This window comes from Macrotis lagotis, chromosome 1 (assembly GCF_037893015.1).
Source record: "Macrotis lagotis isolate mMagLag1 chromosome 1, bilby.v1.9.chrom.fasta, whole genome shotgun sequence".
NCBI classification, from domain to species: domain Eukaryota; kingdom Metazoa; phylum Chordata; class Mammalia; order Peramelemorphia; family Peramelidae; genus Macrotis; species Macrotis lagotis.
Genome location: NC_133658.1, coordinates 57,891,155 through 57,909,280, shown reverse-complemented (window position 1 = coordinate 57,909,280; position 18,126 = coordinate 57,891,155). Strand labels below are relative to the sequence as shown.

At 42.9% G+C, this 18,126-nt stretch overlaps 1 long non-coding RNA gene across 2 annotated transcripts; it reads left to right on the top strand.

Moving 5' to 3' along the window:
- The first annotated feature begins 875 nt into the window (after window positions 1-875).
- On the top strand, window positions 876-17,849 carry LOC141498562 (uncharacterized). Of its 2 annotated transcripts, none has more exons than XR_012471692.1 (3): window positions 876-1,105; window positions 6,597-6,702; window positions 11,900-17,849. It is a non-coding gene; the product is annotated as an uncharacterized LOC141498562 (long non-coding RNA). The 2 variants fall into 2 exon arrangements; XR_012471689.1 differs by having other exon boundaries at window positions 6,597-7,701.
- Window positions 17,850-18,126: the final 277 nt, after the last annotated feature.

Here is an 18,126-nt window from a genome sequence, read left to right as displayed (position 1 = left end):
TCCACCTCCGGAGTTGGGAGGAACCATAGAGATCACCTGGTCTCATAAGATTTAGATCTAGAATGTGCTATAGTATTTTAAAATGTGTTGCAGAATACCTTTTTTCACAACAACTCTTCAAGGCAGGGAAAATAATATTATCTCCATTTTACAGATGAGAAAACCGAGGCTCAGGTGGGTAGGATGGTTTGGCCGTGGTCACAAAGATACTGTAGTATCACAACTTAAACTAGGAATCAGGTCTTCCCTGATTCCAAGTCCAGAGTTGGCACCACTATTTGTGCAGTATAATAACAAAGACAACAATTCTTACTTTAAGGTTTACAGAGTGCTTTACAATTTACCCCTCAAAACAACTTTGTGAGACAGGTGCTATTATTATGTTATTCTCATTTTACAAATGAGGAAACTGAGGCCTGGAGAATTCAAATGTCTTGGTCAGGGTCACATAGCTAGTATCTGAGTAGGTCTTACTGATTCTAATTCTAATGCTTTATTCACTTAGCTGCCCCTAGGAGAGTGAAGAAAACTATATTTGGACTTAGAAGACCTGGAACTGACCTAGGTTCAAATCTCAGCTCTATTACATGTGAGGTATGTGGCTTGGGAGGAAAAATATTTTTAAGGCAACTATCTTCCCTTTTCCAGGGCAGCTAGGTGGGCACTACAGATAGAGTGCTGGACCTCCAGTCAGGAAAATGAGCTCAAATTTGACCTCAGACACAAAATAGATGTGTGATCCTGGGTAAGTCACTTCATTTCTGTTGGTTTCAGTTTCCTCAAATGAGGATCATTTAAAAAATTTATTTTTATTTTTTTATAATTTTTTAAATGGGGGAATCAGAGAACTTTCAATACCTTACTGAGACATTAGAGCTCATCTGTTGTAAATCTCTCATTTTCCAGAGGAGGAAACTCGGGCCCACCCAGAGTGCACACACAACGAATTAGAGCTAGTACTGTAACCCAGGTCTCTGATATCAAATCTTTCCCAACCATCAGTTTTCAGGGGGCAGAACCCGGGGATCAGAGAGAAGTAACTCATCAACTGTCACATGTTGAGTTAGCAGCAGGTCTTCCAGGACCCAGGTCTTCTGGATTCCAGGTCAGTGCTGTTTTTTTTAACCACTTCAGAATTATTTGGGGACAGACTTATAAGGTGACTTACTTTTCAAGGCAGAATTTACTCTCCGAGCAACTTAAGAGTTCTTTATCCAATTCCTCCCCCAACTGTACTCTCCTCCTCTCAATGGCCTTTGCCAACTTGCTGGTGCATGTTAATTACTCACTCCTTAGATCAAAGGACTCATTTAAAGAAAAATAAAATTACCCATTCAACTAAAAAAAAATGGTAAGAAAATATGGCCCTGTTTCTGGAGTTTTCCTCAGGCTCTTGTTTTTTAGTCCTCATCTTTGCTCCTTTAAATCTGATCAGATGCCATCCAGGCATCTGGGAATGGCGGAGGCTCAGGTCAAATGCAAACAAGGGTGTGCTGGCTTGGGTGGCTCTGATCCTTTTAACTTTTAGACAGTCTGGTAGTAGAGGGCAGTGGAAGGGGAGAATGATGGGGGCTGAGATGAAAAGGGGGTATCTTTCTTACTCAACAATAAGAATTAGAATGCCCTCTAGTTCCACTAACTGAAATAACTATTTCTCAGTCTTTTTTTAAGTCGTTATTTCTGTGTTTATAGATGACTTTTAACACTCAGGTTCCAGAGTCCCCCCAAGAGCTAGAATGGGAAGTAGCCTCTGTGTGGTTTATTTTGGATGTTTTGGGGGGATTTAAAAAAATTTCTTTTCTTTTTTTTTACATACATAGAGCATTAAAATTACTGTGTGAAAAACAGAATATAGATACATACAAACTGCATCCAACTTAGAAGGAGGACACCCGAGCAGGGGCTTTCTTTCTTAGTATCCTTTGGTGTTTCTTTCTCAGGGAAGCTAGGCCCTGGAGTCAGCAGGTCCTGAGTTCAAATTCAGCCCCAGACACTTACTAGTTATATGACCCTGGGCAAGTGACTTCACCTCTGTCTGCCTTAGTTCCTCAACTGGTGATAACACTACAATTTACCTCCAAAGGATTTTTTTTATTATTTATTTAAGGCAATAGGGTTACCTGACTTGCCCAAAGTCACACAGCTAGGCAATCATTGTGTCTGAGGTCAAATTTGAACTTGGGTCACCCAGGGCCAGTACTCTATATACTGAGCCACCTAGCCACCCCAAAGGGTTTTTGTGAGTATAATATTTGTAAAGTGCTCAGTATACATGGCATGATATTTGCTTCCATCCTTCTAAGCTCTATCATTCTTCCTTACCTGGGAAGGTATTATTTTATTGCGTTTTTTTTATGAGGCAATGGGGTCTGTGGTTTTAATGAGTTAAGCATTGAGGTTGAATTTGAACACAGATCCTCCTGACTCCAGGGCCAGTACTCTAGATCTACTTCACCATCTAGATGCCCATCTTCTTTTTATTTTTGTTTGTTTGTTGGAACAGTATTAAAGAAAAGCCTAGAAGGACAGGGTTAGTGTGGACAGTAGCATGAATGGGTATTCCAGGCTGGTGCTTTTTGAGATGCCCCCCCCCCCACTTTCTTCTGAAGTAACACAAGGTGAGAGCAGGGAATCAATCGAGTTCTGAATTGGGGATTTCATTCAACTCCTTTCATTTTACAGATGGGGAAACTGAAGTCCCAAAAGGGAAGATGTTGTTCAGTTGTATTTGATTCTTCATGAACCCATTGGGGTTTTCTTGGCAAAGATACTGGAGGACTTTGCCATTCCTTTTCCAGTTCATTTGACAGATGAGGAAACTGAGGCAAACAGGGTAAAGTGACTTGTCCAGGGTCCCACAGTTAAAAAGCATCTGGGATTTGAACTTAGAAAGATGAGTCTTCCTGACTCCAAGCCGCGTTCTATGCACTATGGCGCCACCTAGCTGCCCTAAAGAGAGGGCAGAAGATTTTTTTTCCACTGGATGTTGAAGGATCATAGGGACATAAAAAAAATGAGATCTGAGAAATACACACAAATGAGCGCATGTGTGAATATACACAAATATATGTATATATGTATACATGTACATAGATGAAACTCATTCTTCTAAGGGAAATATATAAAAATAATCTCTACTTTTCAAAGGATGAACAGATGCCAAAAAAGTAATACATCTGATACAAGAAAAATTTAAGTTCTTTATAAGTGAATGAAAATCATTTATTCAATGTTTAAATATGTGTACTAAGAAACACTTAATATCATGGCTCAGTTAGGGGAGATGAGTGGTATAACATGAAAAATAAGGAGAGACCATTAACTTAAAAAGCCAAAAAATGGTTGCCCTGATTAATTGACTAATTGACTTGCCTGTCCCTTAGCAATAAAGTGAGGGATTTGGAATGGTTCGAGGTGACTTAACTTGGGGTCCACCAGACCCCTATGGACAGATTTCAGGGAATTTGGATGGTAACAAATTATCTTTTTTCACTAATTGCTAACTGAAATTTAATATTTCCTTTGATTATGAAGTCTTAAAAAATGATTACTCTGAAGAAGCATTCATAAGCTACACCAGATTGCCCACTGGGTCCATAATAAAAGTTTAAGAACCCCTGGCCTGGGGGCCGCTAGGTGGTGCAGTGGATAAAAAGCACCAGCCCTGGAGTCAGGAGTACTTGGGTTCAAATCCCGTCTCAGACATTTAATAATTACCTAGCTGTGTGGCCTTGGGCAAGCCACTTAACCCCATTTGCCTTGCAAAAACCTAAAAAAAAAACAAAAAACAAAAAACCCTGGCCTAGAGATTCCTTTGAGTTTAAATCTAGCACCTTATGATAGAATAAAACCCTCCATTATGTCCCCATACATGAATGGATGTGTTTTGGAATAACTCCCTTAAGATTTTCAAAGGGGTCCAAGTGTTAGCATTAGACTACTCTTAGTATGTAACATGTTTGGCCAATCCATTGGACCAACCCCTTCCCCAAGTGAGCTCAGGAAGGGCAACACTCAGATTTTGGTTTACAGCTAAAGCAGATCTCCACATCTTCACAATGGTGAACATTCAGTTCAATTTAATTCAAACCCTTATTGATGACCTCCTGGTTCAAGATATGACCAGAACTGACTAGGAAGAAGTAATCACCCTTGATCACATTTGCTAAAATGTTGAGGGCTCTCAATGACCTTGTTATTCATTGCCAGAAATGCCCATCTTTTTTACACTAGTTTCTCCTTGCTGATGCTCTATGACTGTGAATCCTGAACATAACAATCTCCATCTGATTAGAACTGTGCATGATTCACTGGACAATGGAAAGAGGATACTGGTGTCTGTAATGGTTTCATGACCAAGAGAAATGGCATAAAAGACATTATTCAGAACATGAGTAACCTGAAAAGGAATTAGCTGCCATTTAATGAGAGGTGAACCTAAGAAATCATCCTTGAATCATCCTGGTAGCCATGAAAGATTAAAAGTATCTGTGAGAGGGGTAGTATGGTACCATAAGAAATGAGGGAAAGGATGATTTCAGAGAAAACTGGGAAGACCTCTATGTACTAAGGCAAGGTGATAGGGTGAAACGAGCAGAACCAGGAAAACAATTTATACAGTAACAACACCATAAAGAGAAACAACTTTGAAAGGCTTGAAAATTCTGAGCAATGCAATGAGCAATCATAATTCCCAAAGACTCAAAATGAACCAAATTATCCCGGTAAGATCTCTGAAATATTCCCCCTTCCTACCCAATAAAGTCCAGTGACTTCCTGCTGCCTCCAGGAATAAATATAAAATGATCTGTCTGACATTCAAAGCCTTTTACAAAGTAACCTTGTCCTCCTCTCCAGTCTTCTTATACTTTCCTTTCCATTAGGTACTCTGCAAAACAGAGACAATGGCCTCCTGGCCAACCTAACTGAGCTTTAACAACGGCCATCCCCCACATTTAAAGTATACTTTCCATTCTCATCACCACCTCCTGGTTTCCTGACTTGTTCAAGAGTCAGCTAAAATTTCACCTTCAACTGGAAACCTTTTCCAATCCACTTTGCTGCTAGGGCCTTCCCTCTGTTGATTATCTCCAATATATCCAGTACAGATCTTGCTAGAATGTAATTGTTTGAATATTTTCTCAACCTCACATTAGATCATAAGCTCCTTGAGACTTTGGTCTTTCTTTATATCACCAGAACTTAACATAATGCCTAGTATAAGCTAAGCATAATAAATATTTATTGATCATCTAACAGAGAGGTGATGAATTCAAAATGGAGAATGAGACATACATTTTTGGCCGTGATCAATGTGGGAATTTGTTTTGCTTAACTGTGATTTTGTTACAAAGGTTCTGTTTTTCTTTTTGTTATTAAACTGGGGAATGGGAAGGAGAGAAAATAAATGTTTATTCATTGAAAAAATAATAAAAAAATAAAAATTCTAGGGGAAGGTTTTCATTATTTTGGATGAATTCTATCTGGGGGATTTAGAACTTCATAAAAGGAGAGGACATGAGACGTGTGTTGGGAAAGAAAATACCTACATTGAAATATATGTGCCTTGTACTCAGGGTGGTGGCCCTGACCAGAGTTCTAAACTTTCCAGACTCGCCAAAGAACGAGCTTTTCAGTAGCTCCCCCTTTTGACTCCTGGATAAACACAGATCTGGCTCCAACTTATGTTTCCACTTTAGCTTCAGGGTACTTCCCCTCATGCAACCAACCTTGCCTTCTGACTCTTCCCTGCAAACAATATTCCATCTCTCATCTCCAGGTATCTTTGTAGACTTCCTATGCCTAGAATCCTATTCCTCCCTCTTTTCTTGAACCATCAAGACTCAGCTCTAGGACTACTTCCTACTTCTTGCCTATCTCAATCTTGAGCACTCTTATACCTCTCCTCTCCAAATGACATGGGGCTTACTTTGCATTTAATTTGTATTTACTTATTTATGTAAATATTGTCTCCTTCCTCTCTCCCCCCTTCCTCCACCAGTTCCAAGAGGGCTGGGACTGTTTTTAGTATTATTATTATCGATTATTTTATTATACGGGGATAATATCCCCAGTGCTTAGGGTGAAGAGCTGGGAAGAGCTGGCTTCAGCTCACCCTCCTGGTAGATACTGTCCTGGGTATTTAAGAAATACTTGTTTACTTAATGAGCTGTTGAATACAGTGTGTGACTCCTCCTTCCTATAGATGGCTTCTGGCCCAGGTGGGTATTCCCATGATACACCAGTCATTCCCATTCTGGGGGTCAGAAAACATTACAGGCATAATCATGGTCATCATAAAAGTGAATAACCTACCCACAATCTCTTTCATCTGGAGTCCCCAAAAGGTCTAACAAGCTTATAAAAAAAAAGGCTTCAGGTGAGATGATATGCATAGATGACCCTTTACCTGACCCTGAAATGCACAGGATGAAGAATCCATATTAAATAAAGACAAAATAATCTTTAGGGAAAAAGGCATTCTCTGGTTGCCATTAGCTGGGTCAAAGCTCAGCAATGGGAGGAAAAGAGACAAGAAAGCAATGCTAAGGATGACCTATGTGACCTTGACTAAGTCATTTTCTTTTTTTCCCTAGGTCTCAGTTTCCAGAAAACAAGAGGTTGGGGCTATATGACGTCCAAGGCCCAGTCTAGCAGTAGAATTTCTGATGTGATGGATGAACACAAGCAGTCTTGATTCAGGTTGTAGCCATTTAATATCTATCATGTTCCCTGAAACATCTCTAAGGCACAAGTGGGTATGGGTATATACCTAATTATAACTTTGAATCCCTGGGCTGATTCAATTGGGGAGAGTAAGGCACAAACCTGGGGAATGAAAGAATTTGAGGAGGGGCAGGGATCTGCTCTATCTCCAAGGTATCCCAAGGGAGGTAGAAATTCCTCTCAGTAAGTAGTCCCAATAACACCTCCAAAGGAAAGATGTGATAAAGGTCCCCAGGCTTCGAAGAAAATCAGGAAAGGAATTGGAAGGCTTGTTTCCAAGTCAGGAAGTCTATCAGGAAAGGGAGTGGTCCATCCCCAGGGACTGTTGCCCATACCCCCTCAAGCCCTGGGGGGAAGTCAGTAGCAAGGGACCTTGAAGAGAGCAAAAATACCCAGAAAGAAGGGTATACTAGTTTAATGGTTACCAGTTACCAATCCCTGAAGATTGGGGCTGGGGCACAGGGATGGAGTCAGAGCTGGGGGGTAGCAGGGGATCTAGATTCTGCTCTAGGTATAGTTCTGTGTAGTCCCCACATTGACCATCAGAGAAGCAAGCTCCTTGAGACCAGAGACAGATGTGGTTTTTGTGCTCTTATCCCCAGCTTGGCTTGACCCAAGGAGGCCAAGGGAATGATTTTTGTAGGGGAATAAATGGAATAAAACCCAGGACCTGCCCCCAAGGAGAAGACACCTAGTTTGGAATTGCTAGAACACTGGAAGCAGACAATGTGAGGCAGATAATGGAGAAATGTTAAACAGTGAGAGGTATAAGGAAGCAGCCTCTCCTGAGTGAAGGCAGAACCTAGAAAGACCGTCAGTCTCTTACACTGACTCATCTACCAGGGCTGTTGTGTTAATTCTTAAATATCTCCTATCCATCTACAAAAGACTGCAAATCCCACTGATCCCCATGAACCAAATACCTGCTCAGGAAATTAGACCCTCAAAGTGAGGAGGGACTACGGAATAGACCGAGTAAGTGGCTGATTTAAAACAGGCCCCCTTAAAAACCACAAGGAATTTCAAAAGGCCCCTTATGCAAGTCATAGGATTACTGGATGGAGAACTGGAAGGGAATCAAATGTACCTCTAGTCCAAATCCTTCATTTTACAGAGAAGGAAACTAAGGCAGAGGGAGGTCAAGCAGCTTGTCCAAGGTCACAAAAAAATTTTAAAAGGTCTCTTCTGCAAGTCATAGGATTATTGAATTGAGAAGTGGAAGAGAAAGAAATGTATACCGAGTCCAATTCCTTCATTTTATGGAGAAGGAAACTGAGGCAGGGGAGGTCAGGCAGCTTGCCCAAGGTCACAATGGAACCAGCAGAACTGGGGTAGTGTTCCTGGCCTGCCAAAAGGGAGTGTGGGCTTGGGTAAGAGCTCTGGTTTGGGTTCAAAGCTTGGCTGAGTCAATTTGATTTCTTGGTGGGACCTTGGACAGGTCTCTTCATCATCTGTTAAAAAGAAGGGACAGGACTGGACAATTTCTGAGCACCCTTCCAATGCGAAGTTGAATCCAAGTTCATTGCCATTAGCTCAGGCTGTTTCCTTACCCCACAGAGCTTTTCACAGATGATTAAATCAAACCTAGTGGTTAGTTCTGCGAGGGCAGGGCTCCTTCTGACTCCCCAGGCAGACCTCTTTTCCATGACACTGAAGTTGCTAAGACGCCAGGATTGTAGGCTGCTCTTCACTGGAAAAATGCTGATTATCCCCTAAACCACTATGGCTGAAAGAGACCAGCCCCATTCATCATCCCTTTTCAAGTATCCAGGCAGGCAGGCAGGCATACATCCATATGCTCCCCCTCCCCTCCCCTCCCCTTCCTCACTGCACAACCCCTCCAGCTTTCCTCCCTCGCAGGCATTCCCTGGTGCCTTTGTTTTTAATGAGTTACTTGGCCTCTAATTAGCAGGTGTGGCTTTTAAAGGAAGAGGCTGGTGTTTACCTTACCTGGTCTCTTTAATAACCGAACCCAAGGACTCAAGCTAGCTGGCTCCCTCCTAATCCCCATCTGAAAGGGAATTCTTAATGAGCTTTGGCTCACATCCTAGGCTTCTCCCTCCCCTCTCTAGCTGGGAGACTTGGTTGAGCCCCTAACGTTCCCCATCTGAGCTAGTTATGCCAGGTCTCGCCTGCCACTCTTAGGAAATGCCTTAGTGAGAGAAATGAGGGGGTTCTCTCTCCACCCGTCCAACTCCATTGGGGAACTCCATCCAGGCTAGCCCGAATCCTTTCCAAGGAAGAGAAAGAGGGGTCGGGAGGGGGTGTCTTTCTTTGCTCAGTCCTTGGGCTCTAGGTCCTTCTAAGAAATGAAGCATCAGAGGTGGAAAGGACTTGGAGTCCCATCCCCTGGTTTTAAAGATCAAGTGATGATCGATCAAGCAACAAGCTTATTCAAGTTTCCAAGAGATGCCGGGGCGCACCAAGCCCAGGCAAGGAGCTCACAGTTTAATAGAGGAGGCCACATGCAAACAAGCAGGAACAAACAGACTAGCTGCAGGATAATTTGGAGATAAACAAGAGGGAAAGCATTAGCATGAAGGGAAATGGGGAAAGGCTTCTTGCAGATGGTGGGATTTTGTCTAACTTAGGGAAGCCAGGGAGGCAATATGTTCAAAGGCCCATTCCAAGCCCACTCCGGCCCCCTGCCTTTACTGTTCAGAGCTCTTCATTCTGCCTGCAGAGGTCAGCCCCAAACAGGAAGAAAGGGGCAGGGGCAAGAAGAGGGAGCCTCTGGACAGCACCCCCACCCTCATTTGGGCAGAGAAAACAAAAAAAAAAAGCCAAGGAAGTGAGCTATTCCACTGACCCTTTGAACTAAATCTCTTTCCAGTAATCAATAAACAAGCATTTATTAATCACCCATCTGCCAACCACAGGGCTTGTCTGGGCCCATCTCCCCCAACACCATAAACAATCCCTACTCTCAAGGAATTACCTTCCAGAGAGGTAGACAACATGTGAACCAATCCTATGCTCTCCTAATTACTTTGTGTCATCTCTCTCTGAATCTCTCTGCTTCCCTCTGTACACACACACACACACACACACACACACACACTTTCTACTTATAGCTTTCAATATAGGTTTACTGAGAGCTCTCTTTTTTTTCATTTCATTGCTCTCATCCCATCTTATCATCTGAGTTTGTCGTCTGAAGCAGCTGTGTTCCAAAACCTGATCACCTCAATCACCCTACCACCCTACCATCTGTACCTTGGGGAAACCATTTTACCTTTTATATTTATTCTCCTGTAAAAGGACAAAAATAAAAGTCTACCGTATGAAACAAGCCATAATACACAGTAGACATGTTACTACTGCTTGCTGCTGTTGTTGCTGCTGCTACTACTACTACTACTACTACTACTGCTACCACCTCCATTACTACTACAACTGCTGCCACTGTTACTGAGGCTTCTTCTTCTCCTCCTCCTCCTCCTTTTTCTTCTTTCTTTTCTTCTTCTTCTTCTTCTTCTTCTTCTTCTTCTTCTTCTTCTTCTTCTTCCTCCTCCTCCTCCTCCTCCTTCTGCTATTGCTACTACTACTACCACCTCCATCACTACTACAACTGCTGCCACTGTTACTGAGGCTTCTCCTTCTCCTCCTCCTCCTCCTCCTTCTTTTTCTTCTTTCTTTTCTTCTTCTTCTTCTTCTTCTTCTTCTTCTTCCTCCTCCTCCTCCTCCTCCTTCTGCTATTGCTACTACTACTACCACCTCCATCACTACTACAACTGCTGCCACTGTTACTGAGGCTTCTCCTTCTCCTCCTCCTCCTCCTCCTTCTTTTTCTTCTTTCTTTTCTTCTTCTTCTTCTTCTTCTTCCTCCTCCTTCTTCTTTTGCTATTGCTATTGCTACTACCTCCATCACTACTACAAGTGCTGCCACTGTTACTGCTGCTCCTCCTCCTCCTCCTCCTTCTTCTTTGACTGCTATTGCTACTACTACTACTACTACTACTACTACTACTACTACTTCTACTACTACTGCTGCTGCTGCTGCTGCTGCCGCTCCTCCCATCATAACCAGCATTGTCCCTGACCCCCCTCTCCTTCAGTCAGTCCTCCACGCAGTTTTCCACACAGAGCACTGACAGCAGGGGAATAAGGTGGCATAGAAATGCAAAGAACTGTAGATTCAGAAGCAGGTGTTGGGGTTCTCCCAGGTGCTCTACTCCACAGACGTGGCATTGACAACAAGTCATTTCCTCTCTCTGGGCTTCCATCAATTCGTTAATATCAAAAGGATGTTGAAGTGGGATACCTCTAAGGTCCTCCTCAGTTCTAAATTCGATGCCTTGTTTTCTACCGCCAGCAGGGGGCATGAGACTCTCTCTACCAGGTCTTTAGGTATTTAACCTAGGAAATCTGATCCTTAAAGGAATCTGAGATAAAGGGTGCCAGAGAGTTCAGAAGATGAGGCAAGGATTCTCATTTCTGGAAGAATAAGGGACATTGCTCAGCCTCACAGCTGTTTAGGAGATTCTGCTTCCTCTAGTGGCCTCAGCTACATAAGCATCTAAACTGCACCTCTGGTCTCTGGGAAGGATGCTCCAGGGACTCAAAATAGTCATAGCAATTGTCAGTAGGTGCTTCAATGGTTTAAATGTTAGGTTTGAGGACCTGCCTCAGTTACTTACTAGGACACTCCTTCAATTTTTTAATAGATTGAATCTGAAATCACAATTGAAAAGCTCCCGGCATTTTTCATGTAGTGAATGACAGAGTTGAAGTTAAAAAAAAAAAAACCTAGATTCAAAATCTTTAACTATTCCTGCTTAGCTGTGAGGTGTAACTGGCCCTGGAATCAGGGAGATTCATCTTCCTGCGTTTAAATCTGACCTCAGACGCTTAGTAGCTGTGTGACCTTTGGCAAGTCACTCCACCCTGTTTGCCTCAGTTTCCTCATCTATCAAATGACCTGGAGTGGAAATTGGGAACCCTTCCAGTATCTCCAATAAAGAGAATCCCAAATGGGGTTAGGAAGAGTCAGAAACAACCAAAAAGGGCCAGAACAACAAGTTGTTGGGCAAGCAACCTTCTCAGACCTTCAGCTTCCCCATTAGTAGAACAGGACTAGGGAGGGATTGGTAATTGGGTACAGAAAGCTGTCCTCATAGTCATGGGAGTTCAAGCCTGACTTCTGATACAAACTGGCTTTTTGCCTCTCAAGGACTCACATCCCCTCAAAGCCCTAATCTGAAGATCATTTGTGGATCTGCACCGGTGAAGGGCTTCTTCATGAGGAGCTCCCTGCCTTGATGAAATCCCAGGTCCTGACCAAGTCTAGAACTGGAAAACCTGGACTCGGTCACTTCCCTCAGAAACCTACAGACTTCATGGCACTGAGCAAGGAAGACAGCCTTTCCGCCTCAGTTTCCTCAATTTGTAAAATAAGGACAGTAATAGCACCACCCTCTCAGAGAGCCGTGAGGAGCAAATGAGAAGACACGGATAATGTGCAACAGAAATGCTAGCTGTCATTATTAGTTTTTGTTCTTGCTACTATTATTATTACTGCCAGTGACTGAACTAGAACTCAGGTCTCCTGGATCAGTATCCGAAAGTAACAATAGCAGTTGTCATTTCTGCGTGTATACACCAATACACATGTAGATAGGTTGGTAGAAAGATGATGAAGATATATAAAAAGAATTATAGATAGGAAATAGATAGAAATCTATATAGAAAGATTACAGAAGGTAGACAATAGATTAGAAGATAGGTGACAGAGGATAGACAAATAGAATTGGTAGGGAGAAGTCTTTGGGGTTAGCTATTTTAGACTTCAAGCTAGAGGGACCATTGCCGGTCATCTTGATTCTTGTTCTGCCACCCGACCCCAGTGACTGGAGGAAAGAGTGAGGCTGATGACACTGCAGCTCTGCCTCACTTAAACCCAATTCACTCACAAGTCACACACAGGTTGGTCCTCTTCAGGAATGAAGGATGAACAATAACAAACTGAAAGGAGCTTTGGAGAGTTATTTCAGTAGACAGTGAGCTACTTGAGAACAGAATTATATTCTAGTTTTGTCTTTGTGTTGTCAGATTAATTGCATCTAATCATGCTAAACTGCAAATAGTCATAATAATTGCAGCTTATTGGTGAAATGGATAGAGAATTGGCCCTGGAGTCAGGAGAAACTGAGTTCAAATCTGGCCTCAGACACTTAGTATTTACTTAGCCGTGTCACCTTGGGCAAATTACTTAACCCCACTCCCTTGCCAGAGCGGGAGGGAGGGAGAGAGAGAGAGAGAGAGAGAGAGAGAGAGAGAGAGAGAGAGAGAGAGAGAGAGAGAGAGTTAATTAGGTTTAAAGAAATGAAAGTCTTAATACAAATCTGTCTGCCTCAGTTTCCTCATCTGTAATATGGAGATATTCCCAGGGATGTTGTATGATAGAATAAGATAACATATGTAGAATGGTTATAAACCTGAACACCTTATATAAAACGTTAGTAATTATAAATGATTATTGGACTCAAGTCCAGTACCGTCATTTTAAAGCAGAAGAAGTTGAGACCCAGAGAGGAAATCCTTTCCCCCAATTCAAAGGGTAGTAAGTGGTAGATATTGTGGAGAAGGGGCCCATCTTCCTTTCCACATCAGCAGCTATTGCTGACCACAGCAGGCAAGTAGGCAGAAGAACCCTGGGAGTGGCAGCACCTCCCCAATCATTGTCTTGCTCAGGGTTCAGCCCTCATCTAGGGAAGCAGCTCCTATGGAGAAAGGGGAAACCATCCCAACCAGCTGCCAACCAACTGTCACATATAGAGCAGACAAACCAACTAAGCTGAAGTAGCAAACAAGACAGCCTCAGGGAAGGACAGGAGGCAGCACATACCAGACAAGTTAACCTAGCATCTCCTTGTCCAATGCTGATGGGGACAGCAGCCAGGACCCTGAACCTAAGAGTCTTGGGAATAGTAGGGCTGGAAGTCCTTCCCCGTGATTCTGGGAAGCATCTGGGGAAGGGCTACAGCTACTGAAGACCCAGAGAGAAGTCTTCTTGTCTGACAATATCCTTGGCACCATCAAATGGTTCCTCATCAGAAATTGATAGGATTTTATCAGGGAAAATGACATTTAGGAAGAGGCATTGCATTGCCATCTGCTTTGCCCCTTCAGGACTTTCTATCTGACTTGCAGCTGAAATCTTCCATATGTATTGTCTCCTTTCTCAAAATGTAAACTCCTTGGGAACAAGGACTGGCTTATGTTTCTGCTGCTATCCTCAGCACTTAGCACAAGGTTTTGTACATGGGATGCCTTTAATACATGTTTTTTCATTCATTCATCCATCCATTCATGTCCTCTGATGCCAACCCTACCATCTTTTCCCAGTCCACCCAGATATGAACCTATTCAAGACTTCACCACGATCAGCTCTCCTAGCAAGGCACCAGCCATGTTTCCTCTAAGGGTTAATAAACTGGAGGCCCTAAACTTGGGATGGACTGTTAGAGAATCACTAGGGTCCAATATAAGCTTCCCCTTTCCAGACCCTTCCCCCCCAACCCCTGGCCCTCCTATCCAGACCTTGCAGGGCCCAAGCTCCTGGCAGCTTCTTATTTTGAACAGAGGGATAGTTTAGAGTTTTTTTTCCTTTTGAAAAACTGGACCCAGGCCCGGGGTGCTCGCAGAAAGGCAAGGAGCCGCCCACCACTCATTTTCTGAGACTGTTGTTCGCCTCCATGTTACCTAGGTGGTTTTTCTCCCTCTCTCCTTTGAATAGGCTTGCAAGTCTGCACAGAAAATGAAAGGCCTTTGGAGTGTTTAGGCTGCAGTGAAAAGGCCTCCTCCTGTTTTCTTTTGTTGGAGAAACTGCCTAACCCTTCAGTTCCTGCTGGGACTTTATCGGAGCTCAGCCGTCATTCTCCCATCTGCAATTAATGGCAGTGGGGAGGCGTGAGTCACTCATTAGTCCCAGGCTCAGAGCAGCTCCCAGCCAGCCCGGAAGTGCTGTACAAAAGAGACCTGAGGGAAGGTTGGCCAGTCTCGGGGGATAATGGGCCCAAATGAGGGCCTCAACCCAGGCCACTGATATTTCCAGGCCCTCCCCCAGGGGCCTGTGGAGCGAGGCTTTTTGAAAAGAGCTGAGAGAATTGGGGATAGAATGCACCAGAGCCTTGGCTAAGGAGCAGGAGCTCTCTGCACCCCTGGAGAGTCCTCCTCAAAGCCTTCCTTCCCATTCCAGCAAAAAAGGGGTTCTTTTCTGTGGGTTGAGGCCACCAATCATATTCCATTCAATTCATGTATTAAGGGCTTATTATGTATCTGGCTCAGGACTAGCTAGTCACAAAGGGTAATAATAGGTAGCATTTAAGATTTAGAAAGCACTTTCCATAAGTTAGCCTCTCAACAATGAGCTAGGTGCTATTACTGTTTTCATTCTATAGATGAGGAAACTGAGGCAGAGGGAAGTCAAGGGACTTGTCCTGATCACGCAGCTATCAGGTGATTGAAGTAGCCTTTGAATTCAAGTCACCTATCCCAGAGGGGCAACTAGGTGGTAGAGGATAGATTCTTGGGATTGGAATCAGGAAGACCCATCTTCTTGAGTTAAAATAGGGTCTCAGATACTTATTAGCTGTTGACCCTGGGAAATTTGCCTCAATTTTCCCATCTGGGAAATGAGCTGGAGAACGAAATAGCAAACCACTCCAGTTTGCCAAGAAAACACCAAATGGGGCCACAGTCAGATATGACTGAAACAAACTGAACAGCAGAGAGAAATGAATCATAAAGTGATGAACACCACTGAAAAGAATTGAACAACAAAGAGAGAAATGAAATGACATGTCAGAGGCCAGATTTAAGACTTGAATCCAGATCTCTTGAATTTGAATCCATTCCACTTTCTATTATATCAGTCAACCTTTCAAGGAATTCTTTCAGTTTGGAAAGGAGAAGTGAATTATAGGAAAAGGTTGTTTTCTGGGACATTACCTATATAACAAGACTTAACCATCATCAGAATCATTCATTCAGGCAATTCAGAATACTGGAAAAACCATTAGATTTGGAGTCAGAAGGGACTTTGGTTGAAATCATATAATTTTCTTGATTCTAATCTTCTGAACTCTGGTCTCTCATCACCACTTGCCTACTGAGCATTTGTAATCTCTACCTGGATGTCCCATGGGTAGCTCAAGCTCAGTAAAACTCATTATATTCCACCCCATCCCTCTTCCAAATTTCTCTATTGGTGTTGGGGGAACCATCATTCTTCCTCTCACACAAAATTACAACCTTGGGGCCATCCTTAACTCTTCATCTCAATCACTTTCCATATTTAACCCGTGGCTAAGTCTTGTTAATTATACTTTCACAACCTCTCTCATACTGATCATCTCTCCAATCACAGAGCCAGGAAGCAAGCACTTTCAATATTAGTTGATGGATAATCTTTATGTTGAAGCATCTCTTCAACCTGAGTGAAGAGCAGGGGAGGGGATTACCCCTGGGTAACCCATGACCTGCCCTACATTAACAATGAAATGAGAAATAAAACCAAGCATTCTCAAAAATTATTGACATCTCCTTTCCTTATTTCAAACATCCTTCCACCCTGTCTTTTTCCTAGGTTCCATTAAATAGGATCATCAATTTAGAATTGGAAAGAACTTTAGAGACCATTTAGTCCAATCTCATTTTACTGATGAGGAAACTGAGATCCAGAGAAGACAAATAACCTGGCCAGGGTTATATATCTAGGAGAATATTATGCTCCACAATCCCTATGCTGTCCAAGTGAAAAAACTCCCTTTCCTGGTAACCCCTCCCATCTATGTGCTGTCACTATTAGAATGTAAGCTCTCTGAGGTTATAAAAGGTATATATATACACTTTTATATTTGTATCCTCAGGACCTATCACAGAGCCTGGCCTATAGTAGATGCTCAATAAATGCTTTTCCATTCATTTAACCACTCCTTGAGCACTATACCTTGCTACTGTCTGTATAAAAGAAGATTGTTCTTTGTGGTCTTCCCACTCTCTCAAATGAAGGACATTCTAGCCAGAAGTCGACATTTTTGCTCTACAACCAAATAGAAACATCTCTCCCCACAATCTCTTTTTTCCACAGATGATCTCCCTTGCAGTCATTTCCTTCCTCCTTTCCAGAAGTCCCGCATGCAAGGTCATGAGGCACAGGCCTCAATGAACTCTGTCCAGTCTTACCTATTCAGCTCTGCACCATCCAGGTAAGCCCAATGCAGGGATTACCCAGTGGGCCCAACTTTCAATGGCCATTAGCCATTCAACCAGATTTCAGCCTATGCCTCACAGACTACCTACATTCAGCTCTGCCATATGTCCTTTTCCTCTACCTGGAATGCTCTCTCCTTTGCCATAGATTCACTCTCCCCTTTCTAAATGCAAGTCTGGATTCACCCTGTTCTAGAAGTCCTTTCCAGATAATGTCCATCTGGATCTAATCATCCCAGAAGCCCCTTCAACAATGACCCTTTCCACAGACTCCTCATCCTCTGAATGGCCAGAGTTAATAGAGTATATGTCATAGGCCTGAAAATTGGCCCTCCAAGTACTTAGGAGGGTTCTTTCCATTTGGAATCACTCAGCTTGCCAGGTCCAAAACAAACAAACTCTAACTAGTACCACTGTTCTCATGTCTCAACAAGCAAGGAGAAAGACTGTCTTGGTAATTTAATGTTGAAAAGTTACAACTAGGAAAAGGTTGTTGTTTTTAATCACTGGAAGATCTTTCTCAGTGAAGACAATACTGCCAGTTAGAAAGTTTACCCAAACTTCTAGCCTTCTTCTGGTTACATTGGAGTGGTGGCTCCAGAGGAATCCAACCCAATCTCCTTTTTCACCACTCCTCAACTGACTCCATCTCACCAATGGGGAATCATCATGTTGGGGCCAAATCAGCACCAGGGAAGGAAGATGCTATTTAACCCAGATTGATCTTGCTTGATCAATGTGGATTGGAAATCTGAATCTCGGGCTCACCTCAGCCTCCTCCTTCCTGATATGGTATCTGCAAATGTAAAATCATAACTATCTATCTCCTATCTCCAAGCCTGTGCATGGGTTAACCTCAAGTCTGGAATGCTCTACCTTCTCACCCCTGTCTCGGTTTCCCTTATCTCCTTGGGGATTCAAGTTGCATTTTTCTGCCCAACTCTATCCTCTCCAAATTGCATTCTATTTCTTCTAACCATGTCTTGAATACATGTGATTATTTACATGCTCTCTTCCTTGTTAGAATGCAAGCTCTGTGAGGGCAGGTTTGTGCCTTGCTTTCTTTTCTCAGACTTAGCAGAATGCTGGCACATAAGAGACATTTAATAAATAAGTTGTTGATTGATTGATTTCTGCCTGAGGCTGATGCCAGTGGTTAGACTGTAGAGGCATCAAGGCATGATG